Source organism: Castor canadensis, chromosome X, assembly GCF_047511655.1.
Source record: "Castor canadensis chromosome X, mCasCan1.hap1v2, whole genome shotgun sequence".
Lineage (NCBI taxonomy): Eukaryota > Metazoa > Chordata > Mammalia > Rodentia > Castoridae > Castor > Castor canadensis.
In genome coordinates this window covers 131336308-131349361 of record NC_133405.1, presented here as the reverse complement: position 1 = coordinate 131349361, position 13054 = coordinate 131336308, and the positions used below count along the sequence as shown (strand labels likewise).

At 41.9% G+C, this 13054-nt stretch overlaps 1 protein-coding gene across 1 annotated transcript in view; it reads right to left on the bottom strand.

Annotated features, from left to right (window-relative positions):
* The window catches only part of Gpm6b (glycoprotein M6B), a 150761-nt gene that overhangs the window by 97807 nt on the left and 39900 nt on the right, over positions 1 to 13054 (bottom strand). The window lies entirely within an intron of this gene.

The following is a 13054-nucleotide window of genomic DNA, read 5'->3' as shown; positions in this document are numbered from 1 at the left end:
TCCAATTACCATCTGACCCAGCAATTCCACTTCTAGGTATACACCCAAAAGAATTAAAAATGAGTGCTCAAACAAAAGCTCGGGATGTGTGTGGTCACAGCAGCACTCTTTACAACAGCCAAAAGGTGGAAACCACCCAAATGTCCTTCACCTCATAAATGGGATAAATAAAATGTTTTCTATCTGCACCATAAAGTAGCCATCAGCTGGAAAAGAGGAACAAAATACTGACACATAACCAATAGCCAGGCACCAGTGGCTCAGGCCTGTAATCCTAGCTACTCAAGAGGCTAGATCAGGAGAATTGTGGTTCGAAGCCAGCCAGGGCAAATAGTTCGCAAGATATATCTCGAAAAAACTCTTCATATCTCAAAAAAACCCTTCACAGAAAAGGAGGGCTGATGGAGTGACTCAAGGTGTAGGCCCTGAGTTCAAGCCCCAGTACTGCAAAAAAAAAAATAAAAAAATACTGACATGTGATGGATGCTGAAGACATGATGCTGAGTGAAAGAAACTAGACCTGAAGGGCCATAGAGTGCATGATTCTATTGACATGAACTGTTCTGCACAGGCAAGTTCAGAGACAAAACAGAGTAGTGGATGCCTGGGGTTAGGACAAGAGGGGAGAGGCAGGGAGGGACTGCTTAATGGCGTTTCCTTTTGGGGTGACAAAAATGCCTTAGAACTAGACACTAGTGATGTTTATACAACACAATGTACTAAATGCCACCAAACTGCCACTTTAAGCTGGTTACATTGTCAAGTGTATTTGTTACTTTTATAGTGACTAGGATCAAATAACTGACAGAAATAATTTAAGGGAGCAAGGATTTTGCTCAGGATTTGAGGACTCTGTCCTTGGCTCTGTTGATTCTGGGCCTGTAAGTGAGGCAGTGTATCGTGGTGGCAGAAGCACATGATGGAGGAGGTTCTGCACCTCAAAGTAGCCAGGAAGCAGAGGAAAATAGCTACTGGGAACCAGGTATAGCCTTCAAACGCACAACCCTAAGACCTATTACCTCCAGCTAGGTCCCTCCTCCCAGAGATTCCACAATCACCCAAAATAGCACCACCAGCTGGGGACCAAGTGTTCAACACATGAGCCTGTGGGGGGCATTTCATATTCAAACCATAACAGTAAGTTGTATGACTTACATATTTTACCACAATAAAAGTAAAAATAAGTTAAAGGAAAAATTCCACAAGAGTAATTTTTTAAAAAGCTCTGGTAGGTTAGAGTGCTGTGTTATGGGAGAAGAGAACTAATGGAAATTCATCTGTCACAGAGAGATTACCCTGATATAATTCCCTAAGGCAATCCTTCCTTAAGCAAGGATCAAGGACGAAGCTGCAAGCAACAAATGATGGCCGTGCTCAAGTCTCTCCACAGCCCGAGACCACAGATTGATCTACTTCCAGATCACCCATGAGTGTCTTCAGAATGTCACTGATACATTTGATTAGTTATTCATCAAGGGAGACACAAAGGTGAATTATAAGATGTCTACGTCTTTGTCTTCAAAATTTTAACAGTTCTCATTTGTAAACATTTTCTACATGTGGTAGAGCACTTGTTTAGCAGGCAGGAGGCCCTAGTTTCCATCCCCAGCACTGCAGAAACAGAACAAAGAAATCCCCAAATTTTCTACATGCAAATGTGCCCTGATACATATCCCTAGGTCCTACATTCCTGACATATTGGGTCACCCAGGAATGGTACAAAAAGCCTGCCTCAGGAGGTAACATCACAGGGAACTTTAAAGTTTTTATCGGAATCATTAGAGAATGAGGTACACATGTGGTTAGTACATGGTCTGAGGTGGTCTGGAACAATCCACTGTGTGTCAAGATGGCCTGCGCTGACTCTAAAAGCAGAAGGAAACTTTTGCCAGCTTATGCAAGCTTGAGCCACAGAACACCCACCTATAATAGCTGGGGAAAGTGGGACAAGCTGTTCCCAAGGGAACTCAGCCTCCACGACAGGGTTCTGTATGTCCGAAAGAGTGTTGTCTGGCAACATAAGGTGACATCATGCACATGCCATGATGCTGTGTCACTCCTTGGAATAATGGACAAGCTGCTGGGGTAATTTGGGAGCACCATCTCAACTTCCAAGTTGCAGAGCATGTCTGGTGTTCATGTAAGTGCACAAGCAAGACCATTCTCTGGGTCACAGAGTTCCCAGCTGTGTATTTCAGTGTCACTCCAAGGCCTGGGTCACAGAGCAGAAAAGGACATTTCCTTGACCGCCCCCCCTCCCCCCAATACACACACACAAAGCAACCCCTTTCTGCCTTCAGGAAGCTAAAGGAAACACTCACCAGCTAGAACTGCAGATGAGGACAGTGGCTTTCTGTCCCAGTATGGCATGCTGTCCATTCACAAGGATGTCTCCTTTAGCAGTCAAAGAGAAACCAAGCAACGTAACAGGATCCCAAGTTCTTGAAAATGTAAAATGTGTTCCACCAAAGAGCTCGAAGAACAGGGGAACTTGACAAGGACCCTGAACTAGAGGGCTTCCTCACGGCACCTGACAAAGCTGGACTGGGAGTGGCTGGAAGGGGATAGGTAAAGCTCCTGGGAAATCAAGGCATTTCTCTAAGACAGTATGAAAAAAATAATTATTTCAGAAACTGTATCTGGCCATATGTCCTTTGCATTTCTTTGACTGTATAAAAAGTAATTTCACCATATTTGCTTCATCTTTTTTTTTTTCCCAAAAATACATTAAAACCCTTCCAACATTTCACAACTATGTATTTGGCAAAAAGTACATTTTCTCACCCAGCCATAATAATTTTATCATTCCTATAAGCAGATCATAATTTATGAGCAACATCTACGTATGAATAGATTGGCTAGTGGCATAAGCCATCCAAAGATTAGAAAGTCACCTGAAGGAAGCTACAGCGTAGACAATCCATTCCTAGGCAACTGAGAATCGGCTTTGTCACTGATAGGTTTTAGATTCAAATATAATGCTGCTGGTCGTTCTCAGTTGAACTTTCTAGAAGGACAGCTAGAGGCTTCTTCCATTAGACTGCTAAATTTGACACTTGGAGAATGTAATTATTATCAGTTCTACAACTGAAAATTCTAATAAGCAGCAAGCAGCCAGCCCAGAAACCTTGGCAATATTAAACTATTACAGTAGCATCCAACAGAAAAATGTAAAACATGAACAGCCTTAAACACAAAGGACCAGATTCAAACACTTGATTCCAAAAGCTACTGAAATGCTCAACATTGTCTTTAAAAGATAATCTTTTAATTATTTCATTATAATAATGAAAGGCTGCTCCTCAGCCATGTTTAGTTGCACTTGTTTGGACTGAGCAACTATCAGTAAAAACACAGTGACTTCCCCAATTTTTGACACACATCACCTGGAGGGCTTAAAAACACAGATTGCCGGGTCTCCTAGGGTGAAGCTGGAAAAATTAGCATGTGTAGCTCCAGAACAGCTAGGATTTGAACCCAGTTATTACAGCTACAAAGCTAAGAAAGTATGCTATGGTACATCTGCCTTTAGGAAGCATCAAGATCTGATTTTTCAAAACTACAAACTGAAGAGTCCTTCCATTTCACATGAAAACATTATATACATTGCTAGTTCCACATTGTGGTCCTTGGACAAAAGCAAAGATTTCATGTGTAGCAATTTAGTTCCTTATACTACCTGTTGAGCTTTTTTGTTTGTTTTCTTGAGAATCTCACTATGCATCCAGGCTGACCTTGAACTTATTATCCTCATTGCCTCAGCCTCCTGAATGTTGGAATTATAAGCATGTACCACCATGTTTGATCACATTTCTTTTCAAAGAATCCCTTTTCATAATGGTCATCTTTCTAAACCATCTTTCACTCCCTGGGCTTAGGAATGAGGAGCTATAGCTACTGTGCTATCCAGTACAAGGAGTCCCTGGTCACATATCACCAGTAAGCATTCGACTGGGGTTAGTTATAATTGACAAGTGCTCTAAGTATTAAATCCACAGTGGACTTCAACATGGCCTAATACAAAAAATGTAAAATAGCTTAATTTTTTTATATTGGTTGCACATTGAAATAACACTTTGGATATACTGGGTTGAATAAACTAATTTAATACAGTTTCACCTGGCTTTAATCTTTAATTTTAATACCTGTCTAACCTCTTTAAAAATTATATACATGGTTCACATTCTATTTCCACTGGACAACACAGATTTAGAATAGTCTAGGAAAGTTCATTTAATAAAATATCTAGAATAGTTTTCTATGTTGTAAATGCATACTTTCTTCATCAGATTTTTAATCTGGAACCAAGTGTCACTAGGCCTCCTTCAACCTAGTAAAATGCACCAAACTAAATCTATATTTCATCTGTTTCAAGAATACGGTGTTTAGTTGCCAGAGGAAAAATCTGTTCTGTTCTGAAATAGAGGGAAAATGTTTTTTAGGACCTACTAACCAGCAATGCAAACTCCCTAAGCTAAAGATTCTGCAGATTTTACCTCGCCTTTATTTGCTCTCATAAAAAGATTCTGGAATCATAGTGTAAGCAGAAATAGTAAGTAGTCTCCATTCTCTTGTCACATTCTTTCTCCTGAGAGCTACAAACTATAATGTAGCATGTTATTAAGTGGGTTGAGTTTTCCCATAGACATTAGAAAAATGAAGTTGGGTTCCCGACCAAGGACTCCAGATCAGAGACAAAGATGTAAATAAATGTGACAGAAGAAAATACACAACTCCTGCCTGCATAAGTATTCAATACAGGATTGGGAGCGTGGCTCAAGTTGGCAGAGCACTTGTGTAGCAAGGACAAAATCCTGAGTTCCAACCCAAGTACCCCCCCGCACCCCCCCCACAAAACCCACTACAAAATATTAAGAGGATTCATGTAGTAGATGGGCTCGGATGACATGATCCAACAGAACACTTGGCCTGCTTTGGACTCTATATGGTGGGAAACTGAAACACACAGAAAGGTGTAGGAAAATATCTGTGGAACATTTAATGTATGTTGTATATGTCACCTTGCTTGAGACACTCTTTTGAGAGGGTATAAAGATGCTTACAGCTCTATCAGTATGTGAATAGCTCACCCCCAGTGCCAGGTCTACTTCCTAAGGTCTCACCTCTCTCCACCCTAAGCCACTGCTGCAGACAAGCATGACGGAAGACTAATAGTCATGCTCACTGGGGTGACATGGTACCTCACTGTGGGTTTCACTGAATCTTGGTGAGGATGGAGAGAAGGGGGATCTCTTGTACACTGTTGGTGGGAATGCAAAGCAGTACAACTATTATGGAGGTTCCTTTAAAAAATTAAATGTACCATAAGATCCAGAGTATAATACCCAAAGGAAATGGGCTAAATATATGGAAGAGACATCTGCACTAGCATGTTTATTTTAGCACTATTCACAATAAACATGATATGCAATCAACCTAGGTGTCCACTGACAGATAAAGAAATTTTATTAAATACAGACATACACACAAAATGGAGTATCATTAAGCCAAGAAAAAGAACTAAAGTCTGTCACTTGCAGTAACATGGATGGAACTGGAGGACATGGAGTGAAATCAGCCAGGGAGAGAAAGCCAGTACTAAATGGTCTTACTCATAGGTGGGAGCTAAAAACGTTGATCTCTTAGAAGAAGAGAGTAGAATAGCTGTCACCAGAGGCTGGGAAGGGGAGGGGTGTATAGAGAAAGGTTGCTGATTGGGTACAAAACCACAGTTAAATACTAGGAAAGAGTGCTAGTGCTCTATAGCATAGTAGGATGCCATAGCTAACAGTAATTTATTGTAGACTTCAAAATAGCTAGAAAAAAGGATTTTGAATGTCCCCAACACAAAGAAATGGTAAATAGCTGAGATAATATGCTAATTACCTTGATCATTACACATTGTAAACCTACCTCAAAATAACACTGCACCCCTTTAATATGTACAATTATGTGTCAAGACCATCATCTGATTGCAATGAATGAGCAGAGAAGAGGCTTGTCTAGTACTGAAAAGCCAGATATTATTTTACGTGTAAGTTTTGAGTGGTCTGTTTTCACTTTTCACCCTCAGTGCTTCCAAATGTTATAATGGCCCCACTGAAAAACAAAACAAAAAGAACGCTGACATTAAAAAAAAAAAAACAAAAAAAAACCCCAAAAAACCTAAACACAAAAAACAAGAAGGACAATGTGTGTAAAGCCCAAGAATTTAAATGTATGCATCTGTAACAGACTTGTAATTTGTAAAATTAACAACAGAAATGAAATTCTGACCTTGCTGCTCACCCATTCTGATTCTACGATTCATGAGCATAAAATGCTTATTGATTTCTGGGATGTGTGCTACAAAGATTTCACTGAATTAGTATTCTACATATGCAGCAAAGCAAATGTATTCAAATGTAAGCTTATGAATTAGAAAACAAAATCTCTTCCTGAAGTTCCATATTTAATCAATGATTAATTTAACCCAATACCCTTACGAACTCAATCGAGCTCTTTGGAGTCCCCCACATTTTTCTCCAGTGAAGTCTGCAAACATTCCCTCTAAATTCTGCATTCCCTCATCTTTATGTTTATAGTAGTATACATATCAGGATGTAGCTGCATTACTGGAGCGTGTGAAAAAGCCTCCACACATAGGCAGTATTTATAAATTCCCAGCACTGTTGACATCGCTGGGCATACAACAGGTAGTCTCTGTATATTCCCTTCACTTCAGGCTTCCGTCCTCAAATTTCAAGACATTTCCTCTCTGCCTACAAGATGACCCTGGGAAACCCTCAGCAGGCATTCCCAGCTCTGAACATGCCTGACCACCAACACTGAACTGGACTCTACCTCTCTTCCCCCCTAACTCACTGTTGAATCAAAGAAAATGATGCCAAAATAGAGCAGCTCTCATTCTCAAAATCTGATACAGGAGCTAAGCTAATAAGCCTCTCCTGGAATGGTGGCCTTCATCATTCAACTACTTAATTGCTGTCCTGTCTGTGCCTGTTTGTCCACGGATAAATGCTTTTTATTTCCACAGCAAAGAGCAAGCAAGCAAATCAAACTCTAATAATGATAAGAACAGTAGGAAGCACTTGAGGCTATCCTGGGGGAAGACATTGCTGAGGATGCTAGAAGGAACAGCATGGAGCTCTTCCTCACTGGCTCCATTACACCAGGAACACTGGTAGGAAGAGGGTACCCCTCCCCCAGTGGCTTTGAGGCAGCAGAGTCCCCATAAAGTCTCAGAAGCCCAGTGATCACTTTCCATCATAGACCTGCCATCCCCTCTCGTCTTACCTCCCCAGTGGCTGGACCCCAGAGAGCAGCAGCTTGTAAAGACCCCAGCTGATTTCCACGGATGATGCAATTTGAGAACCAATAGTGGATGGGACACATCCCAACTACTGAGGATTTTCTGTTCCAAGATGACCTCTTCTCCATCCCTCCTGCCATTCTGCTGTGCCCTACTGGCTTGAGAACGCTTGCATTAGTCAGCTGATGCTAACTGCAGGCTTTATATTTTATAGGTGTGACAGGGACAGACTGAGTGCCACTGAGTTAGGTGATCCCTAAAGACCCTTTCAGCACCTAAGAACTATATTTCTGTGATTCTAGTAACATGTCACGTCATCTTTCAATACAATCGACACTAAAGGAAAACGTCAGGGTTTTGAACTATTTCCTTATGCAGCCAGGGATTATTACAAAGCTCAACTTCTTGCAGAAGGCCATTTGGAATAGGAAATGCTTGGAATCAGAAAAGCTTGGAATAGGAAAATGCTTTCAATTGCACAGATCCTCCAAAGTCCACACAAAACCCTGCAAGGTAAAATTAATTACCTTCACTTTCCTTTCACGCAAAGCCACAAAGGACATAGAGAAATGCTTGTACATTTCTCTCTTGCCCTGGTAAATGAAATCAAGAGTTGCATTTGTCACATGGTATCTAACTGAGCCAATATTTGGCAGTTCCAACTCTGCCCTCTCAGCCATTTCTACATTCTTTATTCAGTGGCCCCCACACACTGAAGCATTATGCTCAGGCTCTCTGCAAAGGCAAACAGGAAATGCATTCTTTTCTCTGGAAGAAAAAGACCTAACTTTGTCTTTTATTTTTCTTCTACATGGGATAAGAGAATTTTTATTTCATCTATTTGGTTCCCACATCCTTCCCCACCCCTTTTCTTCTCGATCTGTTCAGTGGTGGCTTAAAAAACTGAGACTAGAAATGAAGTAGGGGAAAAGTGCTTTTTACCTTTTTCTCCAAAGTCAATTATCTAAATAGAATCATAACTGATCCTGATGGTAACAATACCTCTTTCTCCGTGAACTACATTTGCACTACAGAGCTCTCTCCTGCCTCCAGAAATGCACAACACTGTCCTTCATGGGGGAGCCAACAGCTCTCCAGGCCAACCAAAATAATGCGCCAGTAGCAACAAAGGAAACTTCAGGCTTCACAGACTTTAATACGGGAACGATTTACCTGGGGCCTTAGTTAAAAGGCATTTTCTGATTCCTGGGCTTGAGACTCTGGATTTCTCAAAAGCTCTGATGTGATGCTGATGCTTCTCATCCTGGGACCACACTTGAAGCAAGGACCTAAGGAGTAGTTCTCAACTGTCATGCGCATTGGTACACCTTGGTGCCCTTTTAAAGGCCTGATGCTTGACCCCTCCCCCCCAGATCAATGGAATGTGAATCTGGGCTGCTGTGATTAATGGATCGGAAACTACTCCAGATGATTCTAATCTAAGCCGATTCCCAGAGAACAGCATCATAAAACCAGTACCTAACCACAGTCTCTCTGTCCTACACCTCCTCCTGCAGCAAAGGGCTAGAAGACAGAAGATAGTAAATAAGAACATGTGGAAATGGCAAACACCGTCCCCAGGCAGGCTATTTACCCAGCCATCAGACAAGCAGTTGTGGAATGGCTGGTAAATCCCAGGAAAGCTGCTGGGTGCTGGGGAGGACACGGAGAACAAAGCCAACAGTTTAGTGGGGCAGGGCAGCACTCAATCCCACAAATCCACGTGATTTCAAGCCACAAGTGTTAGGAAAGAAAAGGACTGAGTGTAATGAGAACATGAAGCAGGGTGGTAATTTCACTTTAAAACCAGGCAAGCATAAGGTTTATTGTCCAAGCAATGATCAAGGAATCCTAGGGTCTCCTTTTTACTGTGGTAAAATGGGCATAATATGAACTTTACAATTCAGAGGCATGAAGAACATTTACAATGCTTTGTGACCCTCACCACCATCCATTTCCAGAATTGTTTCACCCAGAAACAAAAAACCTGTAACTATTAAGCAATAGCCATACCCCATTTCCTTTCAGTCATGGAATTTTTTTAACTGAAAGGAACTTTGGAAGCTTGTACATCAATAGCTTAGTTTTACTGAGGAAAACTGACTTTCTCTTTCAGAATACTTGCCATAGTATCATGTTGATTTAAAAACAAAAGAAAGGCTATTAGGTCTATGTGATTAGCTAGTCCCTCGCCACAGCCAGTTAAGGAAGAGGTATTGAACTCAGCCTGCTGAGGACAGGTGTCAGGCAAGTTATACCAGGGCTTCTCTGCTCTGGCATCATCAATATTTGGGGTCAGATCAGTCTTGATTTGGGGCTATTCGATTGCACTGTAGGCTGCTTACCAGCATCCCTGCCCTCTACGCACCACGGATGTGACAGCCGAACATGTCTCTAGACACTGCCAGATGCTCCCTGGGAGGCACAATTACCAGTGATTGGAAACCAGTGAGTTAAGTTAGAAGGTTGCTTTCTTCAAGTGCCACATCTTCAAGAACGGAGGTCAGGGCTCAGTTTGACTTTTTAGAACCAAAAGGAAGCCTTATCTTCCCTTCCAAGAGGACAAATTGGGTTCTTGCACACAAAGCTTCAAGATAACCACAATGGTGCATATTAAAACCATCTGGGAAGATATGAAACTGCCTTATGCCCAGGCCACACTCCCAGGATCCCTGGGGTGGGGCTCCGGTAGTAGTAGTTGGTGAAGCTCCCCAGGTGATCCCAATCCGTCAAGGCTGAGACCCACTTATTGAGCATGTGTTACTCAAGTGTGGCGGTCCCTGGTTGGCAGTCTGCCATCTTCTGAAAGGTGGTTGGTTACAAATGCAGAATCAGAATCTGCATGGTAACCCGATCGCCAGCTGACTGAAATGGACATGATGGTGGCACAGAGAAACACTGTCCCGGAATTCACTAAAACCAGCCCCTTGACTTGGGAGGAGTCATGTTAAATTGCTTTCCAGCTGCGCAAAGCAATTCAAATAATAATAATGACTTTTAAAAACTCTGCAAAAGGTAATTTTGTAAGAGCTGCTTTTCAATTTCAATTTCCCTCTTCTAAACCCTGGAGGCCCCATTTTCGGGGGCGGAAACACCAAGGGAGAAATGTGGCGTGTTTGTTCAGACATTTGTCTGAGCTTGCAGTCCCCAAAAAGGGGCTGGACACACTGCTATGTGCTGTGTGGGTGCTTAATAAATATTTGCTGGCTGCCTCACCCACCCAGATGTAAGAACAAAGTGTGTTTTGCTGGGAGTCAAGGGAAAGTAGCCACCTAATCATTCCATACGATTTCAGACGAGCAGTCACAAGTCTGCTCGTGTCCAGGCTTTGGAAGGCGGCAGGACAGGAGGAATGGGAGGCGAGAGGCAGGCCAGAACAGTAAGAGGCAAAGCGAGAGGTTGCAGGGAGCACAGAATGTGTCACTGTACCCATGGCATGAAATAAACAGAAGAAAAGTATGCCAATCACTGCATAATGAATTCGCTTCTGGCTGCCAAAGTAGGAGCCACAGAACAATGAACAAATTGAGCAGCTTCTGTTTCCACAATGCAGCCTTGTGAATGTCCACAGGCAGAAAATTCTGCCTACCATGCACCCCGAGCATTTTTCTTTTCTGTACTGTGCTCTAGACCTGGGCAGCAAATTGTGGACTTTCGACACATTTCATTTCAGGAATAGGAAAACGACTATTTAAGCCTCCTGTCCAGCATGGCTTTTGGGTAGGATAGGATTTGTTTTTCTGGAACCCATTTTTCTCAAGCAAAGGCAAGTGTTTAAAACAGCAGCAATTGTCTGATTAGCGGAATACTGACATACAAGAGTCTCGAGAAGTTCCCTGCCAACCCAACAATCTCCTAAGCACAGCTCAAGCACCACCATGCTGCCTTTGAGTGTCAGTCAGTGTGGGTGGACTCACTTGGCAAGTCCTGTCAAAGTCCTCCACGAGTAAGCTCTGACAAGGAGCAGAACAACTCACTCCATCAATGTGTGTGTAAGCTTATGTACCACGGGGCCTACCAAGATTGTCCCCAAACTGGCATTTTGAGACGTTTAGGAATAATCACTTCTTCAGACAAAATCTGGGGTATCTACATAAATAATGTTTATTTTATCCAGTAACTATACAATAAATTTTCATTTTAATTCCTGTTCTGCAAAATTCCTTCCAAACAAGACACTCTTTACTTCTTCAGTCACAGATTCACACGGGCCTATGTCAGACTGTTCCCTGTACCCTTAGTCAATTGAGATCTTGGGCACATTCCTTTCTTCTCCTTAGTTGGTTTTTTTTTTTTTTTTTTCTGGTTAGACTGGGGTTTGAACTCAGGGCTTCATGCTTACAAAGCAGGCACTCTACCACTTGAGCCACACCTCTAGTCCATGTTGCTCTGCTTATTTTGGAAATGAGTTATCTTGAACTATTTTCCTTGGGAACTGCAATCTCCCAATCTCAGCCTCCCAAGAAGCTAGGATTATAGGGGTGAGCCACCAGCGCCTGGCCTGAGCTGGGTTTTCTTATCTGAATACTGAACTTTGGATGGTGGCTAGACTTCATGATTTCTAGGGAAACAAAAAGCTCAACACATGCCTGTGTCACTGCAATTCTGATGAGAAAAGTCCTCGTGGAACCACACAAAGGCAACCTTTACTTACTTCCCAATATCCTTTCCCTTCCCAGTCCAAGTAAGTGTTTGGTCCATCCAATTTTCTTGAAGCTTTCCTTTCTCCCTCCTTTCACAGCTCTGAGATACACTAGAGGCTTAAGGCTCTAACATCTTCCAAAAGGTATGAATAATTGTGCTACGTTTGAGTAGACATGGATGGTTCACATAATGAAAGCAAAAGGTTTGCTCTTATATAGAAAGATATATAGGTAGATGGGGCCATCAAGGTAGGTATAAGCCAACCAAGGCTTATTTTTTGTATAAACATATACATATGTATATATACATATATCCCTGTTATCAATGATCAAATCGATTTCTAAATCTTTAACAGATGATATGCCTTTGGAAGCTAACGATATCTCCTAAGGTATAACATTAGACTACATAGCTCCAGGACAGTTTAAAGGACTAAGGAAGCCCAGAAATGAGGCTGATAAAGGAATACAATATTTCAGTATTTTGTTTTCAAAGTTTCAAATGTGAGAAGGTGGCATAGGTAGGTAGACTTCAAAGGGTTCTTCTGTGCATCATGTTACTGGAAGCATTTTCTGCAAGACTCACCTTTTACCTTGTGCCAGGAGATAGCTTCCTAATGTAGTAGCAAAAGGAATCAGATTACTTCAATATAAATATGACTATTAATCAGAATGATTTTCCACATAAAGAAACATACTTTCCTCCAATAGTAAAGACACATAATGCACTGTAAGAACTTGCCCACAGATGATCAAGAGGAGGGAAAAGCCCGGCGCCGGTGGCTCACGCCTGTAATCCTAGCTACTCAGGAGGCAGAGATCAGGAGGATCACCGTTCAAAGCCAGCCCCAGGCAATTAATTCCGTGAGACCCTATCTTGAAAATACCTAACACAAAAAAGGGCTGGTGGAGTGGCTCAAGGTGTAGGCCCTGAGTTCAAAACCCCAGTACTGCAAAAAAAAAGGAGGGAAAAATTACCAAAAAGTGTGTGTCTCTAGCAACTTAGTTTTCCTTGAACAAATCATGGAACCTCACCAACACCTAAGGTTGTTAAATATTTTTATTATCCATTCCCACATACAGAGGTGATCAAAAAATG